The sequence below is a fragment of the Peromyscus maniculatus genome, chromosome 16 (genome assembly GCF_049852395.1).
Source record: "Peromyscus maniculatus bairdii isolate BWxNUB_F1_BW_parent chromosome 16, HU_Pman_BW_mat_3.1, whole genome shotgun sequence".
Taxonomy (NCBI): domain Eukaryota; kingdom Metazoa; phylum Chordata; class Mammalia; order Rodentia; family Cricetidae; genus Peromyscus; species Peromyscus maniculatus.
Window position 1 is genome coordinate 33,965,700 of NC_134867.1, and position 20,734 is coordinate 33,986,433.

At 41.8% G+C, this 20,734-nt stretch overlaps 1 pseudogene across 1 annotated transcript; it reads right to left on the bottom strand.

The window, feature by feature from the left end:
• Positions 1-2,456: 2,456 nt before the first annotated feature.
• Positions 2,457-8,048, bottom strand: LOC143268877 (sterile alpha motif domain-containing protein 3-like; annotated as a pseudogene). Its single transcript, XR_013045020.1, has 3 exons — positions 7,938-8,048; positions 2,911-2,993; positions 2,457-2,706 (listed from the first exon to the last, which is right to left on the bottom strand). The product of XR_013045020.1 is annotated as a sterile alpha motif domain-containing protein 3-like (transcript).
• Positions 8,049-20,734: the final 12,686 nt, after the last annotated feature.

Sequence of the window (20,734 nt, forward strand, 5' to 3'; positions counted from 1 at the left end):
ACCCACTACATTAGTGAGGCTAGAGAAATAGGTGAATGGTTAAGAGTACTTGGCTCTTGTCCCTCTGCAGCTCCAGTTCCAGGGGATCCAGTCCCCTCGTCTGGCCCCCATTGCATTAGGCACATACACAGTGTACAGACTTACATGCAGACAAACAGTCCTAGATGTTTTTGTTTTTTTTTTTTTTAAAAAGAGGAAGTCGGTGCAGAGAGTAGCAACACAAGGAGACACAGGAATACAGGAGATGGACCAGTGGCCCACACATAGACACACATGAACAAGTACACACACCACAAAAAACGTCGGTGTGTGTGGCAGGGTGACAACATAGCAATCTAGTGACTGTAAGAGCGAGTGTTTTTGTCAATGTACTCAGATGATAGGGTAAGTATTTAAAAACAAAAAGCTTCAAAAACTACATTTTTAGCCCAAGTTGTTTTCATCTGCATTGAGAGTATTTTTTTTTCTTTCTAATTTAAAGTGTATGCTGTAATGAAGGAGATTTTTTTTTTTTTTTTTTTTTTTTTTTTTTGGTTTTTCGAGACAGGGTTTCTCTGCGTAGCTTTCTTTGCGCCTTCCCTGGAGCTCACTTGGTAGCCCAGGCTGGCCTCGAACTCACAGAGATCCACCTGGCTCTGCCTCCCAAGTGCTGGGATTAAAGGCGTGCACCAGCACCGCCCGGCGAAGGAGATTTTTAAATCTTATTAAAGATTTCCCTCAGGGCCACACAGAGAAACCTTGTCTGGAAAAACAAAATGAGAAAGATTTCACTCCTAAGCAGTACGCTGTTCTGTTGGAAGAAAAGCAGAACATTGACCATTCTTGGGTGGCATAGGATTCACTGTACTTCAAGCATGTGATCTTTCACTGTCCCATCACTGAAGTATGGTCTAGGTGTTAAGGGAGGGAATAGGAAGAACTGATGGTAAGGGATCCCGGGAGTAGAAACAGGCCTAGGATGAGGCAACAGGGAAGGGTGCGTTTGTGGGATGCATAGGGACGGTCCGTGCGGTTCTGGAAGATTTAACGCACTGTGCAGGGTCAGATGAAACCTGTCTACCCTCCCGTGTTTACCACTGACTGCATTTACATCTACATTCAGTGGGCTCACATCCCAAAGAAAACAGTGTGTAAGAGCCAAGCAAAGTTGAAAGGTTCCCAAGTGTTGGTACCAAACCAGGCTCAAAGAGACACACCCTGAGAAAGTAACACAGCCATGACTCAGCCCGTGCCAACACTTTCATTTGTGAGGTTAAGAGCCCAGCTGTCCCATATCCCCATCCTGTCACTCTGCCCAGTCTGAGCATAACAGAGACACTCGGACTATGACCCTCTAAGGAAAGATGTACCTCAGAAATTAGTAAACCCAGATTTAAGGCAGATTGTGAAATTTTTAAACAATGGGTTAGAAGGGGTAATTTGAGGAATAAAAACTTGTAAGGAAGTTATTACATTTTAGCAAAAAGGGAAAAAAATTAAAATTTTCGACATTTTTTAAAAGTTCATCTGATGAAAGAATCCAGAAAATGCTTACCCGATTGTGTTGCAAGTGTTAACACATTGAAATCTCTGCCATATCCAGAACAACACCCCCCCCCCCCCCCCGCATCTTTCAGAATTAGGAAATAACATGCTATGTTGATGTTGCTATCAAGGCACACTTAAACTATCGTTTTACAGTTTTTCCTGTAGAATTCTTCAGAAAACAGAATTCCCTGAGTCTTGTTAGATCCCAGAAGCATTGTCTTGACTATTATGAAAAAACAAACATATTTCCAATGTGACCATTGCACGTGGGCTGAGCCTGGAGAGAAGGAACCATGGAAGATGGACGTGCCCGCTGACCCTGCACCGCAAAGACCACCTACCAGGGAGGATGCTTCAAGATTGCAGCTATCCTGTGCTCAGTCGTGATAGAAGGAAACCAAAGCATAGCAGACCAGGCAGGCTGCCATGTGGGGTAAGGAAACTGAGAAGTATGTACTTTAAAAAAAAAAAAATATATTGAAGTTCAAGATGTTTCCAATCACTGTTCTAACCAAAGAGACTGAAGAGGCAGCTGGCAGGTTGCGGCTGTCCAACTCAACGATTTTCAAGCCATCACCCTGAGTTAAATTCAGGGTCAGACCCTAACTGGGAGGATTTTACCTCACCATGTCTTTTAAAAGCTGACACTCCTGACACGCATGTAACCTTGGCCGTAGAATTCCTATGAACTCAGATCAAATTCAGAGCTTTTAAGCAGTGTTTTATTACCAAACCTAACAGAGAGCTTAAGTATCTAAAGGGAAGGACAGAGGCATCAAAAATTCATGGACACTTGAGACAACATGACTTCTTCAATCCCTACCTCTCAGGCAACCAACCCTAAATCAATCTGCAATTGTTTATGAAGCTTCAGCTGCCCTGGAGGTTAATTTTGTTACTCTTAAGTGATGGAAACTTGAGATCAGATTTCATTTCCTTTCGAAGACGAAACAGGGACTCTGAACATCAAAGATCAACGTCTCCAGGAAGTTAAAGGTTTGGGACAGTCTTCTTGGATGCTGAATCCCAAATACATGAAAGGCAGCCACCAAGGCAGCCAGGGCTGTGACACAGTCACCCTCCTTGGCGACCTTCACTCCGTCCAGGTACAGAGAAAACTCACAGCCGTTGATGCGGAAAGGGTTTTTAACTTCCAACACAGGGGGTGGATGTGTGCACCTAGAAAAGATGAATGACGTCACCACCCACTGATATGTAAAACAGCTAAATGATAAAGCATGCCTGGACCTCATACAATACTGCAGTGAACTAGTTACAATATAGCCTAACCGTGAGTATGATACAAGGACTTGAACAGACCACTGACCTTATAAATGAGTTATAGGAAGGTATAAAATGAATGGCCATAAGCATCCTGCGTACCTTCTCATTCACAACGACATAAAGGCTGGGATCATCCCCAAAAACATCTGGGAAGAGTACACATGTGGCGGTCATCTTCATATCTGTCAGAGCAAGCACGTCCAAGTAAATGAAATGGACTTTAGGACATTTTAAGAAAAGCTACCATGAACATGTTGGGCTTGCTTTTTATTAAATTATTGTTACCTTCCATTGTGAAGAGCAAATCTCCTTAAGTGAGTACTTCACCACCATTTTTTGCATGCATATGTGTGGTCTGTGTACATATGTGTACGCATCTTGACGTATGTGTGGGTGTGCACGCAAGTGCGTGTGGATACCCAAAGTGTCTTCCTCTATTTATTGAAGCAGGATCTCCTGCTGTACCTGGAGTTTGCACACTCAACTAGTCCAGTTTGCTGGCTTGCCTCAGAATCCTGTTTCTGCCTCCCGAGTGCTGGGGTTGCAGATGGCGAGAACACCTGCCTGGCTTTTCCGTGGGTTCTGGGGTCCAGAACTTCAGTCCTTATACTTGCACAGTGAACACTCATCATCTCCCCACCCCTCATGACCATTTTTAACCAAGAATTTCTAGTGAAAACTTCCAAACTTTAGGTTAACTCTCTAGGTCATGGCCCGCAGAGGCCAAAGGTGCTGTGTCCACTTACAAGGATGATTCAATTTGCTTGGCCTTGCAGTGTGTCTTATAAAATTAAAGGATACAAGTACCCACAATAACTTTATAACATTGAGTGTGCTTTTTAAACCTTTTTCTCTCTCTCATTTGAAAAATTCTTCCTTGTCTCATTGAATTTCACTAATTGCAACAAAAACGCTTATGTCTGTAGTTGCAGAAATGGCTGAACCTCACCCCCACACCCCTGGGCTTCACTGATACTTCAACACTCCTTCATCTGTATAGTGTTTCATCTCCTCTTGCAGTGCAGTATTGATTGAATTGTCTACCCCTGAAAAGGTAGTCAGAATATTTTCTGAGTAGGATTCCAGAATACACCTTGTTTTCTTATAAATATCTGTTCTTGTGAGAAGTTGGACTTCTCAGAACATCTGATAGGAGGAAGGAATACATATGTCAGGCCATGTGTAAAGATTATTAGCTTTCATAATATATGGAAGTCGATATCTCATTAACTTTCACAAAAGACTTAGAATATATACCTGAGTTTTTAGTAGCTTAGTGTAGTGAATACAGATAAGGAGGAAAAGAATGGAAGTCTGAATTGAATAGCAAAACAAATAATGGATACAGAATTAAAACTTTGGTATCTGGTGTGGTAACACACGCCTGTAATCCCAGTGTTTGGGGGGGGGGGGAGAGGGGGAAATGATCTCTGAGTTCCAGACCAGCCTTGTCTACAGAGTGACTTCTGGGACAGCTAAGACTACATAGAGAAATCCTGTCTTGAAAAACAAAATAAAACAACAATAACAACAACCTTAGGGAAACTTTTGTTCCTCTTGTTCTATTTTAAGGAATTGGATGTTTTCCAATACTGAATTGATAATAAGGCCAATTACAAATTAAAATGTTAGATATAAATTCCACTAAATGAGGATCGCAAAAAGTGAATACACATGGATACTGGCTGTTTGGTCACACCTGTAGAATCTAGATCCATTTGTTTATATAAACCACATTGCTACCATTACAGTTCATCTTTATAAACTTGACATAAATCTAGACATAGCAGGGAAGAGAGACTCTCAATTGAGAAATGGCTTCTATTAGGTTGGACAGTGGTCTGTGGTCATCCTAATCCTATTAACTGCTAATTAATGTAGGAGGGCCCAGGTAGCACCTGCCTGGGATTTGTAAGAAAGGGAAGCCAGGGGAGCAAGCTAGTAAGCAGTGTTCCGCCAAGGTTTCTGCTTCAGTTCCTGCCACCAGGTTCCTGCCTCCAGGTTCCTGCCATCAGGTTCCTGCCTCCAGGTTCCTGCCTTGGCTTTTCCTGATGATGGACTGTGTAACCTATAAACCAAATGAGCCAAGTTGATTTAGGTCTGTGTTGTCACAGCAACAGAAACCAAACTAGAACCTTGTTAAGCTTCAGCAGCATCCAGCAAACAGAAACACTAATGGATTTCCAGACAGAACTCTTGAAAAACACCCAATCTTAGGACCCTAAGGGAGTGTTTCTGAGACTGTAGTTTAAGATGAGTTAAACAACATACATGTGGAGGAGTTGACCTCCAGGTTAAAGAAAACCCAATGGAAGCATCTTGACTCCAAACTTCTTTTCCCTACCTTTCTTAGAATGTTCTAAATTTGTCCTCCCAGAGAATTCCACCCCTACGGCCCCTCCCCCTGTGTTGACAGAATGAAGCCATCAGACCCCTACTCATCTACACCAGTATGAATTAATTTAGTCACCACTCTCCCTAAAATTGTAGCATTTAACATTACCCACGGTGCCTCATAGTTCCTTAGATACTTTGGTAAGTCATAAATGGACCAAGGAATAGGTCTGAAAGTTAAGCCGTTCGAAGCTGGAACTCATCTTCATCGAGGCACAGTGGCTCTGCTCAAGCAGCTCTCGGGGGAGCACTGATCCTTAGGAAGGAGCTTTCACCAGGCAGGCAGGAAATCAACTGTTAAGAAGGTCAAAACTTCTCTGGGCTCAGGGCCTAGAGTTCTGGGGTTTTTGTTTTGTTGTTGTTGTTTGCTTTTGTGTTTGTTTTTTCTTTATTTTGAGATAATTTCAAGTTGATAGTAAAGTTTAAATCAGTAGAGCTTACAGATGCCCTTCATGAAGACCCACTTGACAATAAGCTGTAGACACGATGCCCCTTAATTTTCCTACGTGCACTTCCAAAGCACAAAGACACTTAAAATTGGGGACTCTAATTTTCTGTCTCATTCAGATTTGCTGGTAGTTTCAATCTTATTCTTTCTAGATACAGGGTCACTTGTGTGATTTTTTTTAAAAGATTTATTTATTTATTATGTTTACAGTATTCTATTTGCATGTATTCCTGCAGGCCAGAAGAGGGCACCAGATCTCATTACAAATGGTTGTGAGTCACCATGTGGTTGCTGGGAATTGAACTCAGGACCTCTGGAAGAGCAGTCAGTGCTCTTAACCTCTGAGCCATCTCTCCAGCCCTTGAGTGATGTTAATGCCATGTCTCAAACCAGGTCTCTTGTCTGAAATAACCTCTGGATTTCTTGGGCATTTTTGAAAAGTGGTTCATCACTATGTATACCCTCCCTCCCTGTATTTGTGGTGTTTCTCCAGGGCTTATGCATTTGGGTAATAAATACTTGCCTTCCTCACTGTATCAGGAGCACTAAATGGGAATTTGTCCCAGTACTGAAGATACTAACTTTTATGAATTGATTAAGTTGGAATCTACCAGCTCTCCACTTCTCAGTGTCTGAACTCTGTTGAATTTTATGAGATGATATATTGAGAATAACTATTTTTATATGGATTTTTGACACAAGGTTTTTGCTAGGGAGCCTGTGGAGCCCAGAATGACTTGGAGCTCACTATGTAGCCCAACCTGCCTCCTGCCTCACAGATGCAGGGATTACAGATGAGTGCCAGAACACCTGGCCAGCTCACGTAACTTTATCTACCAGATTTAATTCCCATTGATGCAAATATCACTGTGTTCACTGCCAAGTGGCACTTGGCTTATCTGTCTTTTCTAAATATATTAGTTGGCACTCTACTTACCGCGAGGTAGGATTTTCTCTTCTCCTACATTTATTTACTTATTTGTAACACAATATACTAATAAATTTCACTCAAAGGGTTACAAATATGATCCTCAAAATATTTATATAATTTTATGTTTTCTAGATTTTGCCGGTAGAGGTTATGTCCTCTTGACATAGTCTAATAGTTGGTGAACATTTCCTTAGTTGTGGCATTTCACAGTATTTCAGGCTTATCATATATACTATATATATATATAAAGTATGTATATGTGTATGTATAGTATGTGTGTGTTTCTTAGGCATAGAGTCCATAATGTCTCTCAAAATATCTTATTCTTTCTATTGGAAAATGCCATTTAGGAACTAAAATTTCAACCCCCAAAATGTGCCTCTTCCTACAGAAATGTTATTGCTGTAGGCTTTTGCATAGAACAATATTGAGGAATGTGTTCTATATACTGTGAGTGTTGTTGGAATCAAAATAGAGTAACTTGTTTCAAATACTAGCAAAAGAGAAGCTAACAGGTCACAAAGGAGGATTTCACATGGACATAAGCCTCATCAAAGGGCCACCACCAAAACCTCTGTCACAACCATAACTGTGCACAAAGGCCACCACAATCTTATACACACAAAAGACTTCTGCAAGGACACTTAGCTAGCTGTCTGTTTAACCTTGATAGTGACCTTATAGCCAAGGATTATATTTCAAAAGCAGTTTATGTGATCTTCCTCCTTTTGATTTTTAGATCCTGTTTTTTTCCTCCTTGACTATGCTGACTCCTCAGGATAGCCAATAAAATCGCATTGCAGTTTCCATTTTCAAATCTAGTGTCCTCTGAGGACCTCCCATCTGCCATTTAAGTGACAAGGCAGAGAAAGAGAAAAATAAGTAACTGTTTATGTACCTGTACATAAATAGAAACGATCACACTGGCACTTTGTAATCTAGTGCAGCTCACGGAGCTTTCTCTAGCCTTTCTCTTTCTATGCTTCTAACTCGGCAGCAGTAATGCCTGCCACTATCCTCAGGGCAGATACGGTCACCAAACTCCCAATGGAAAACGTCCTTCTCCACAACTTAAATCACTTTTCCTTTGTTCATGTATTGGAACATTTCTGCTGACCGGTCTTCAAGTCCACCCTTGCTCTGGTTTTCACTATGCTGTTAAGTCTACCCAGTAAGGCACTCACTTGAAATAATGGGTTATTCAATTCTAAATTTCTATTTCTTTTTCTTTCCTTCTCCCCCTCCCTGCCCCCCCCCCGCCCTATATTCATTGTGTCTGCTGAGATTTCCAACAGACATGATGCATCGGGTTGAGTGGCCCTACTATGCTTCTATCACCCTGGGGCAACTGACTTGACAGACTGGAGCAGCCTTTGGAAGGCTGGGTCACAGGCTGGACCAATCGAACGGCCATATGAGCTAGGTGGGGATAAGGCTCGGCAGGGCTGTCTACACTCCAAACCGGTGTTCAATGTACAGTCCTGGCTCTTCCGTAGTCAGGGCTCATGAGTCCAGAAATCTAGCCTAGCAACCAGAGCAACACTGCTCACTGCCTGGGTGTTACCTGGCAACCCCCTGGCAGGGAGTTTGTATCACCTGGTTTCCCTTTACAGGGTGCTTAATTTTGGACTGTCAGTCAATGAAGAACTGGTTGTTCCTCCTGGCCTGCCAGACTTTTATCATTTGTTTGGGCAAGTTTGTTCTGAGTTTTGCCCTTGGACTGGGAAAAACCAAGCCTAGGGGTGATTCTTACTCACAAGGCGTGGACTTCTGGATGCTACATGAGTGTGTGAGTGCTTGGACTCATCACACCGGGCCCAAGCTCTTACCAACTCCCAGTGCTTCTCAGTCATGGAGCAGCCTCACTTTTCAAGGCTTTAGGGAGACCAGACCCCAAACAGTGAACTTCTCTTCCCATGTCTCCCACTTCTTCCAGAATCCTGTCCAGCAAACAACAGCTGTCCATCATTCCCAAAGTCCAGGCTCTTCCTGTTGGGCTGAGTGGGACCCCTAAGTGATGCTCACCCCCACCTGTCAGTACAGCTATCTCAGTGTGGCTCTGCAAGTGCCTCCCCTACCAAAGATCCCAGTCCAAGGAAGCCTGGAACTAAGGCCTGCAGGCAATTGTCTTGTCTATATTGGTTCCTCAGCTTTATCCATGCTGGTGGTGAAGGCCCAGGTCCATATCCCTATTCCACTAGAGCAAAAGCAAAACTCAGATTCTTTACAAACTTTTTCCATGCTCCATTAGCTTGGTTCTTAGGTGTTTCCGTGAAGTTATGAGTTTGGTTTGCTTTTGAGTCAAGGTCTCTTATGTTGCCCAAGTTGGCCTTAAACTCCCTAGCATAAAAGGTTCCCCTTGCTCCAACTTCTGATTGGCCGGGACAACAGTTTCAAACCACAAAACCCACTTTCACTTAGCTCAGTTGTTGCGGCTGCTTCACAGGAAGGAGAAAGTGATAGCACCTCAAAGGGGCTCTAGAAACTTCAGGTGTTTAATTTTTTTCCTCCTCCCTCCAAAATCCCTGCCTCACCTGACTTTCATCATATCCATGAAGCCCAGGGACAGAAGCCTAGTTGAAGTTTTATACAATCTAATCTTATTTTATTTTTAATTTTTAAATTTCCTGTTGAAGCCAGGTGGTGGTGGCACATGCTTTTAATCCCAGCACTCGGGAGGCAGAGGCAGGAGGATTTCTGTGAGTTCAAGGCCAGCCTGGTCTATGGAGTGAGATCCAGGATAGGCTACAAAGCTATACAGAAAAACCCTGTCTCAAAAAATAAAAAAATTCTGTTGAAAGAGTTTTAAAGGAGAGGATACTAGTGTTTATGAGGTGGCGAAGCATCAGTTTAACTGCCAGGGCCCCTCCCCACAACAGCTACTTTTCTGCCTCAGCACCTACATGCCCAGCAAATCAACTCTGAGTAGTTACAGGACTGTGGAGCAGGAAGATCACTTCATGCCCTGGTTGATTTTTCTCAACTTGACCCAAACCTGGACTCACCTGAGAAGAGGGAAACTCAATGGAGATCATTCCTGTCAGAGTGGCACATAGGCAAGCCTGTGCAGGGAATTGCCTTGATTGACACTTTGTGTGGGAGGGCCCAGCTCACTGCGCACAGTGCCACACCTTGGGCAGGTGATCACGGCAAACTGAGCAAGCTGAGCAAGCTATGGCGAGCAAGCCGATAAGCACTGTACCTCCATGGTATGCGCTTCAGTTTCTGCCTCTGGGTTCCATAATCCTGGTGAAAGACTATGATGTAAAAGTGTAAGCCAAATAAGCACTTCCCCCCCCCCTAAACTAGCGTTTGGTTATGGTATTTTATCATAGAAATAGAAACCCTAAGATGCTTTATGAAATGATTTGATATTATAAAAGACATAGAAAAACGTTACTTGGGAAGAGTTCTGAGCATAAACCACTTTACTGTCTAAATGCATGCAAAACGGAATTATTCACGTGACTAAATACCCTACAGTAGAGACACCTCCGCCCTGCCCTCATAGTGTGCTCTATAGGGAGCTCTAATCCTCAGGACAGCAGGGCTGGGCGTCTTGAAGCGACTTCCTGCAGTTCTGATTGGCTCAACACCAATTGACTCTGTCCTGCTCACACCCTACAGAGACTCACACCCACTGTCTTGCCAGGCTGTCTGGTCACTACTCCAGAGGCAGGAGGGAGAAAAAAGAACGTGACGCCAGGAACAGAGACTGTTCTAAGTGAGTAGCTTGCCTGGTTGGGGCACTTCAGGAAAGGAAACATTTTAAGAATGTCCTTGAGAGGTGTTGGGCAGCCAGTCATCTTCTGATTTCCAAAGTCTAACCCAGCCTCTTGTTAATTTCTCTTCAGTCCTTGTCTGTTTTCCCATACTCTCGCTGGAACCAGTGAATATGTTCGTTCACTTCTGGATCTAAACAAACAGATTCTTCCTGCCAAATACTTTAAAGTATCAGTTAATCTCATGTTTCAAGGCAATTGAATACTTTACGGAAACCCAGCTCTCTGGGGAGCTGTTATTGCACTTTTTATGATGTATCCCTAAGGTGTCTATTGCCATGTGTAATTTCACTTGGCCTTGGACGTGGTTAACCAAGGGACAGTCATTTATGAAAGCAAATTAGATAGTTACTTACAGTGGAATTATAGCCTCTGCTTTTTTAAAAAAAAAAAAAAACTATTTGTTTTTGTTTATGCATGCATGTCTATTTGTCTGTATGTACACTGTGTTGTACTGGCAGTTGTGAGCCGATCGATCTGGGTGCTGAAACTGAACCCAGGTTATTGGCAATAGCAGCAAGTGCTGTTAGCTTCTGAGCCATCGTTCCAGCCTCCTGTGGTCTTGACAAGTTTAAAAGTGTTACATTAATCCTACTTATCTGGTTACGTGGATTCAGAATATCCAGAAAATTCACAACATACCACAGTGTTATTTATATGCATTTAATTTTTAGAAGACAAGAAAAGGTTTTAATAAAGGTTTTGTTACTTTTCTCTTTTGTGCAGGTGTATGTACGTGTGTGTGTGTGTGTGTGTGTGTGTGTGTGTGTGTGTGTGTGTATGTGTGTGTGTGTAGGGGTACACATGTATGTACATGAGTGTAGTGATCAGAGGTTGACATTAGGTATCTTCCTTGATCATTGTCAATAATTTTTCTTTTTTAGACAGGGCTTTTACTGAACCTGCAGCTCCCCATTGACTAGACTGGCTGACTGGGCACCCTAGGGATCCTCCTGTCTTTACATCCCCATCAGTGGACTTAGATTACAGGCTCATGCACAGCATCCACATGCATGCTGAAGACTGAACTCAGCTCCATGGTTATTCAATAAACACTTTACCCACTGAGAAGTCCACCCAGCTCTTTTTTTTTAAGTGCCTTTTTAATAGTTGCCAAGGTCACCAAAATTGAAACTAACAACTGGTTTCTGTGACAATGACTCATTGATGGGTCAGTCTTGTTCATTATACACTGGGTAGGTCGGGAGTAGTTACAGAACATCTCACATACCCTTGTTAAAAAATTCTAAGACAAACAGCTTTGAGGGGGCAAGAGGGAAACCTTCCTATAACAATTCATTTTGAGGAACTCAGCTGACTACATTTGGATGAAAGTTAACCAGCAGTCTAGCTCCCCAGGATGCAAACAGATGTTACCTGTAAGTGAGGAAGACAGTATTAAGGAGTGCTCTGGCATCAAAGCATTACAAATGCTAGGGAAACTTCAGGTCCATCCCACTGCCTGTGGGCTCAGGATGGCTAGCCAGACATAGATCATGAGAATTCCTAGAAAAATATAATTCATCACAACAGCTTAAAATGAAATCTCTCCAATCTTACATAAATTCCATTAGAAGATAGAAATCTTTCCACAAAGAAATATTAGGGGTTTTAGAGCTAAATTCTACTTGACATTTGAGGCTGAGTACTCTAAATTTATGCAAATTTTGCCAGAGAATTAAGGGGAAAAAAAAGAGAATGCCTCCAGCCGTTTTACGATGCCTCTCTGATATTACCTTCAAATGAAAGAACAGTGAAATGGGAATTCAGATTACACTCACGGAAGAGGTTGAAATACTAGGAACCAGGGAAACTAAGGGGCTTATCACTGAAATGCAGTGATCATTTGACATTGCAAAGGAACTATGGAACTAAAGAGAAATGTGATTGATTTCTCCTAACATTTTACACGCTATCATGCTGAAATCCCAATCTGGGAGCCACTATTATGGAAAGGTTTGAGACATAAAAGAGAAATGTAATGTATTAAAAGCTCCATCATTTACTGGGCCTGTCCAAAGATATATAAACCTTATATAGTGCCTGAGTCAGTCTGAGATGAAAAACATGATCATTTCAAATAATGTTCAAGAATATTTCATATAGTTCCACATCTACTTATGATCTAAGGGAAAACATTCACCAGAGTAAAACAATAAATTTAAAAAAACTATAGTTATTGAACAAAAAAAAAGCTATCACCATTTTTGAATGGTAAATTTTTAAAAAGGATTCTCCTTAAAATCAGAGACATCTCAAATATATTGTTTTGTATTCTTATACAGCTGTCAGCTAGACAAAGAAAGAGAAACAGGAACCAGTAAGACGGCTCAGGGGGAAAGGCACCTGCCAGCAAGTTTAACAATCTGAGTTCAATCCCCAAATCCGCATAGTAGGAGAGAACCAAGTCCCACAAGTCATACTAACACACACACACACACACACACACACACACACACACACACACACACACACACACATACACACACACCCCATAATAAAATTAAAAAGAAAGAAAAATATGTTATAAAACCTAGAGATAGAAAAGAATTGTAACTATCCTTAGGTTATGAGATTAAGAAAAACACGAAAGGATGCACCGTATGACTGAGGGGAGATTTTCTGAACTGCTGAAAACAAATCAATAAACATCATGTACTAACAAATAAAAAAATATATTTTGTTTCAAGAGAATTTTACCATGTAGCCCAGGCTGGCTTCCAACTCTTCAAACCTTCTACTTCTGCCTCTTAAATGTTGAGATTACAGGAATGTGCCATTTTACTCAGCTAGGAAATATTTTTACTATTTCAAAATATAATAATAAAGTACTTTTAATGTAATTGGAAATAAATCTAAGAAATAACACACAAGAAGTGCCGGAAGAAAACTACATTAATAACTAAATGTGTGGATTGACCATTTACAGTTAGAAAGGTTCAACTTGTAAGAAGTCATTTTTTTCTAAAAAGAATTATAGATTCAACAATATTCCTATTACTATATAAACTATCTGGAGCTGGGGAGATGACCCAGCAGTTAAAAGCACTTACTGCTCTTTCAGATGACCAGAATTTGGTTTCCCAAACCCATGTCAGTTAGCTAGCAACTGCCTGTAAACCCAGCCCCAGGGGATCTGATGTCCCCTTTTGTCTTCTATGGGTACTTGCATGCAAGTGCATGTATGTGCACATAGACACAGATATACATACACATAAATAAACAGAAAATAACCCTTTTTTTAAAAAAAGATAACTATCAAAAGCAAAAACAACTATAACTTGATCAAATTCTAAAACTCATGGAAAAAAGATGTAAAAAATCCCGAGTGGGCCCGTGAGATGTTTAGTTGGTGGAGGAACTGATGTACAGACTGATGATCTCACCTCAACCCCTGGATCCTAAAGGGTGTCAGGAAAGAGCCAATTCTTGAGCTTTGTCTTCTGGGTGTCATGCTTGTGCCTACACACCACACACACACACACACACACACACACACACACACACACACACACCACACACACACCCCAATTTAAAATTCAAGCATAAAGCTGTCCTGAAAAAGAATAAGGGAGTGATGAGAAGGTATCCAGATGTTTCATAGCTGTGCAAAGAACGCTGCTGTTGTTGCAGAGGTAGGTGGCTAGAGCCATGGAGTACAACACACTTTCAGACACAGAACCAGAGAAGCAACAAAACACACCACAGGTCCCTGGGGAAAAGAAGGGCTATTTTATAAAGGTATACAGCATTATTTTGTCCACAAATGAAAAAAAAAAATCCTTCATGGTTTAAAGACTTTAATGTTAAAGGCAAAATATTTTTTTAAAAATTAAAGGAAATGGAGGAATATTTTTATCACTTCAAGGTAATTTAAAAAAAAATCGTTTTAGGAAAAGATTTCCTATGCCGGGCGGTGGTGGCGCACGCCTTTAATCCCAGCACTCGGGAGGCAGAGCCAGGTGGATCTCTGTGAGTTCAAGGCCAGCCTGGGCTACCAAGTGAGCTCCAGGAAAGGCCACAAAGCTATGCAGAGAAACCCTGTCTCGAAAAACCAAAAAAAAAAAAAAAGGAAAAGATTTCCTAAAGGCATCAAATCAAAAGAGAGACGACTGATAATAATAACTGTATTAAAATGACAACTGTCTGTCAAAACACAGGCAGAAAGAAATTTAAAAGGAAAGGTACAGACTGAAAGACTACTTACAGTGGATTTAATTGATAAAGCAATTAAATACAAATAAAAGATAAAGATATTTATGATTCTTGCAAATAAGAAAAAAGTTCATCGGAAAAAATGGCCAAAAACATGAACAGAAATTTTGTGGAGAAGTAAATGTGAGCCATTTACAAAGATATGAAGATATGATCAATTCATAAGCAGTTATAATGAAAATCAGGACCAAGAAAACACCAATTTATTTCCAGTAGTTTTGAGTGTGAAAGAGATCCAATGGTAAGTGTTGCTTGGGGAACCAAATGTCTACAATGACTTACAAAAACAATTGAGCTCTATCTCACAAAGTTGCATATTTACACAATCTCTAAGCCCGCAGTTTCACGATAAGCAGAAGTCTTTGGCAAAAGCTCTTGCATAGGAACCAAAATAGCATGTCCTAACAGCCAAAGCTAGACCCAAGTCAGACGATGGTGGACAGGCGAGCAGCCAGATCCAGCAGGGTTCCCTGTCACATTAGATTACCAAGCCCTAGAAAAATAAAGGAATGCGCCATTGAACTTAACACCCTGGTTGGATCCCAAAGACATTACAGCAAGTGGAAAACAGGAAGTTTTCCAAGTCAATCATATTCATGACTCCATGTCTCAAAAATAAGTCACATGGAACAATAGATTCATCGGGAACTTTTGCATTGATGACAAAATAAAAGTCATTGTCTTAAAAAGCTGGTGAACGATGACATAAAATTCCAAGGCACAGTTACTTCCAGATGCCATGGTGTTGGCAAGGGAACTGCTGGGGGAGGGAAGAGGAACTCGGGCCCGTCCAATGGTATCAGCAGTGATCCGTTTGTAAGCTAAATGTCACTCCTGGTGTCCACTTTGTCTCACAAATTGTGTATATGCCACACACCACACATTTTGCATTATCTCAAATGCATGGAAAGTACTTTTTAACAAAAAGAAAATGTCATATTTGTTAAAAAGTAAAAGGGAATCTAAATTTGAGTTACAGGAACAGCTTGCCACCATTGAAATATAATGGAATTTTGCTGTTGCTTAAATTGACATTTATAAACTACTATATGCATTATGCCATCCCTTACCCATTATGACAGTGAAATATCTACACAGCTACTATTTGATGTACTAATACAACTAGCAATGTTTAGGGTTTGTGTCCCAGAGTGAGTGTATTTACTTATTAGAAGAGTGCATCAGAATTTTAACATCTTAATATTCTTCCTCTTTGAATGACTCATCTTTTATTAGATGTACTATTAATGACCTTTATATTGTCAGAGCCAGAAGGAATTTAGAAATTGGTTGATGCAAGTCTCTCTCCTTAGGAATGAGCATTATTGAGATCCTTAAAGACAAAGCAACTTTTCAAACACAGAGATGGCCAGAGAAAAGAGGATGGTTCTCTCAGTGTAGACCTGCTTCTCTTGTTCCCAAGGCTCATTCCCTAGCAGTGAACACCGGGCAGAGGGGACTTGGGGGTGAGCACATCTGACGCTCACAGAACTGTCACTGAGGTGTCTTTCATAAAGACAATGCGGGATGTGCTCTCTCACAAGAGCAGAGGCAAAGGGAAGAGGAAGAAAGGCAGAAGGCTGAAGACACCACTCCTGCCCTGGGAAACAGGAAAGGACACTACAGGACAGTGGTCTCAAGGGAATCACCATCAATTAATCAACACATGGACTCCAGGTGAATTAAGACACACTAGATCTTCCTTTGCCTCACTCTTAGCTGTGGAGTGGTCTCTGCAACCCCTAGAGATTCAGCTAGAACGCTGGAGTCTAAGGTGATGGCTGGGACAGAGATGAGAAGATAAACATGTCCACATCAGATACCAACAGACAACTGAGCCTGCTTTTGAAAAGAGAAGGCAAAGGGTGGTTTAAAAATGTAGTGAAACCTTTTCTTCCTCCCAGAGGTGAATAAACTCAAGTTACATTTTTCCAAACATGCTTTTGTTTTAGACTCAGTAGTCTGAATGATTCTGCAAAGAAAGTGTGTTGTTATAGGCCAGGTGTGGTGGTACACAGCCAAGTGGGATGTCAACACTTGGAAAGGAGAGGCAGGAAGATGGGAGTTTATGGTCATCTTTGGCTACAAAGTGAGTTCAAGGCTAACCTGGGCTACCTGAGAGCCAGCGTCAAAAACAAATTGAGGCTGGGGAGATGGCTCAGCAGTTAAGAGCACTGGCTCGTGATTCAGAGGACCTGTGTTGGATTCCTAGCACCCTGGTTCAGAGCCCTGAGCAACTTCAATGCCAGTTTATCCAATGCCCTGTTCTGGCCCCCAGGACACCAGGTGTGTGTGTGGTACACAGATGAAGAAGCAGGCAAACCACTTTTACATACACAATTTTTAAAAACTTTAAGCATGTTATTTAAAAATTTTTCATTCTTGCCAGGTGGTGGTGGCACACACCTTTAATCCCAACACTCAGGGGGAAGAGCCAGGTGGATCTCTGTGAATTCAAGGCCTGGTCTACAGAGGGAAATCCAGGACAGGCACCAAAACTACATGGAGAAACTCTGTCTCAAAAAAACAAAACAAAACAAAAGGTTTTTTAAAATTCTCTTTTAGTATAGTATCAAAAATCTACTTTAATGGCATTGTGTACAGTATGCTATCAAACATCTACTTTAATGGCACTATGTAAAATGCAGTCTGCTACTATAATGTCCTATATGGAGTGTCACATTCTTATTCTTTATTTTTTTCCCAAGGTTAAATGGACTTGAGAGACCCAACATGGTAGGCACTAGGCACTTGTGGCTTCTGATCACCTTAAATGTGGCTAGTTCATTCGAAGGGCATGCTGGTAACACTAGATTTCATATACAAGGACAGAATGTGGAATATATCATTGATTTTTATTGTGATTACACCTCAAAATGATAATGTGGTGATCGTAGTCGGGTCAGTAAAAGATACTATTAACACCAATCCCATCTGCTTCTTTTTCCCTTTCATAGTGTGGTTCCCAGAAAATTAGAAATTACCTATGTGGTTCATCTTGTATTTCTGCTGAAGAGTGCCATGTTAGAAGCCCGGGGTTTGTTCATACCAAGCTCCAGTTGTGCCTGTCTTTAATTTTCTTGTCATTAAGTGAAATTTGGAAATGATGTTTTCCCTACGGATTCTGATCAGCCTCTGGGCTAGCCTGTCGGCCTGCATCTCCGGCAATCAGCAAGCAGTTTGCTCCATAAGTCTCGCCTAGTGCCTCCGAGAATTCAGCTGACTTGTAAAACTTCCCAGCATTAGTGAATTAGCTGCCCGCTGATGGCAATAATTGCATTCTATCTGGAATACAGCTAACTGTCAACAGTTTTCTTCATTTTCTGCTGTCTAGTTTGGTTTTGGACCAAGAGAGAAACATCTGTGGAAGCGGATATAAAAATAATGAGTATTTATGCAATTAATCACTGTGTGTCAGCTGCAGCTTGAAACAAATAGCAATACTCTGAGAAACAGCCACGGGGACTCTGCTAGGATTCCTGAGCAGGCTTTGGCACAACTTGTGACCCATTTTATTTCTGGGCCAAACCAAGTAACACAAAACACCGCTTCACAACTTTAAACACAGGAGGTGCGTACATACTGAATAAATAGGAAAATGCTTTAAAGAGAGCTGAATGGTAAATATAGTGTTGGTAACTTAACAAGTGGTAATCTGTTTAGCTTTTCTTATTTATTTATACTTGGAAAGATTTGGGATAGAAGGGCACCATCATTAAAACCATCTATTAAATCCCTGTGTCATTATCCTACACATCATATAGGTTGAGAGAGAGAGAGAGAGAGAGAGAGAGAGAGAGAGAGAGAGAGAGAGATCCAAGATCCAAATTTCCAAGTTTCACATCCCAGGGGGACAAATGTTCATTTTATTTCTTCCATGTTTCAGACTCTGAGAAGTGTCCTTAAAATTAAGGTCACAATGGAAACAATCTATCTCTAGACTGAAGGCTGAGAAGGATTTCCAAATGTCTTAGGGAGGGAAATGAAAATTGGATGCATTTATATAAAGCAAAATAATTTTTCTGCTTTTCAAGCAGTTTTATTACAGCACATGGCAATGCTTCTCACAGATCTCCCTCGCTGACTAGAGAACAAAGACGCAGACTCTGAAACCCATGTGGAGGAAGGCAGGACCAGCCGGATCCTTGGGGACACATCCATGACTCCAGGAGGCTGACAGAAGAACAGAAATGTCACAGAGAAGCAAAGTGGAAGCCTGGAGTGCCCAGCACCGCTCAGGCCAGGCATGGTTATTGCCATGAGTGCCAACCGATAATGGACTGAGAACACTATTGGCTACAAAAGGAGCTCTCAAGAGTAACTTAAGAAGAAAAAGTCTGTGTTAATCAAAAATAGTATTCAAATGTTTCTAAATTTTCTTTATTTGTTTATTCTTTTCTTTCTTTCTTTTTTTAAATGAGAATGGAACCCAGGGACTTGTGCATACTAAGCAAACACCCCATGCCCTCCCCCCAAAGTATTAAGAATTTAGCTATTTCAAAGGATATGTTTAGAGGGCTGGATAAGAGGATGGACCACCCTTACAGAGGACACAAATTGGGCTCCCAGCCCACATGCCAGGTGGCTCCCAACCACTTGTAACTCAAGCCTCAAGGGATCAGACACTTCTGGCCTCTGTGGTCACCTTCACACACATGTACATACCCACACACAGACGCACACACATATACACATAAGGAAAAATAATAATAAATCTGGGCATGGTGGCACACACCTTTAATCGCAGGACTCGAGTGGCAGAGGCAGGCAGATCTCTGTGAATTCAAGGCCAGCCTGGTCTACATAGCAAGTTCTAGGCCAGCCAAGGCTCCATAATAAGGTCTTCTCTCAATAAATTCTTTAAAAGTGTTTATATCCCAAGGCTTGTTGGGGTGTTTAGAAGAGACCCAGAGGGTCTCCAAGTGATCCTTCGGGTAAAGAGACCCCTGAAAAAGAGTAAGCATCAGCCTGTGATACTGTGTGGGGTTCCAAGGTCCAGTGTCTCTGTGTACAGCAGATGCCCTAGCCCCCTTGCTGGACGACAGCAGCACAAATAGGACTCTTCCCTGTAGCTCTCTTCACACTGTCACAGCAGCCTCCAAAGGAGCAAGACGGCATTGATGATGGGGTTCCTTGGGCTGGCCAGTATTTGGAAGCTTCTCCTGGCCCAGGGATCCTACTTGGATGCAATACCGCTCTCCTAGTCTGTGGTTCTTTGTAGCATGGGAAGTCACATACTGCAAAGCAGTCCTGGGATGAGTCCAATAGGAGACCAGCCATCCTTCCGCTTATTCAGATGTAGTTCATCATCCACGGGCAATAAAAATTGCCTTTACATGAAGCATGGGTGACAAGCATTCAGTCACAAATGTTAAGAAGCAAATGCAGTGTGGGGTGTCATGAGACCCACGCAACAATGGAGTAGAAGAGAAAACATCAGCACATGTGCACAGTCACTAAGGTTAAACGATCTGTTTTGAGAATCTATCGCATTCTTATTAATTTACTGCCCTGGTTAGGGTTTCCATTGCTACAGTCAAACACCACGACCAAAAGCAAGTTGGGGAGGAAAGGGTTTATTTGGCTTACACTTCCACAGAGCTGTCCATTACTGAAGGACGTCAGGACAGGAATTCAAACAAGGCAGAAACCTGGGGCTAGGAGCTGACACAGAGGCCATAGAGGGGTGCTGCTTACTGACTTGCTCTCCTGGCTTGCTCAGTCTGCTTTCTTATAGAACCCAGGACCACCAGCCCAGGGAAGGAACCACCCGCCATGGGCTGGGCCATCCCTCATCAATTGCTAATTAAGAAAATGCCTTATTGCTGGGTCTTATGGAAGCATTTTCTCAGTTGAGGTTCCCTCCTTAGCCAGCATATTCATCAAGAAATATACAATAAAATACAATTAAGAGGAAACTAAACAGAATTTTTAAAAAGTGAGTGAGCAAGAGGGTGATGTGGGTCATTGGGCCAAAGTGCATGCTGCACAAGGCCTGAGTCCAATCCCCATAACCCACATGAAGAGGGAAGGAGAGAAGAACTGACTTCACAAAGTTGTCCTCTGAGCTCCACACGCTCACCGTGGGATGCACATGAGCACATAACATCATACATACACTCCAATAATTTTTTTTTTTAAAAAGAAAAGGAA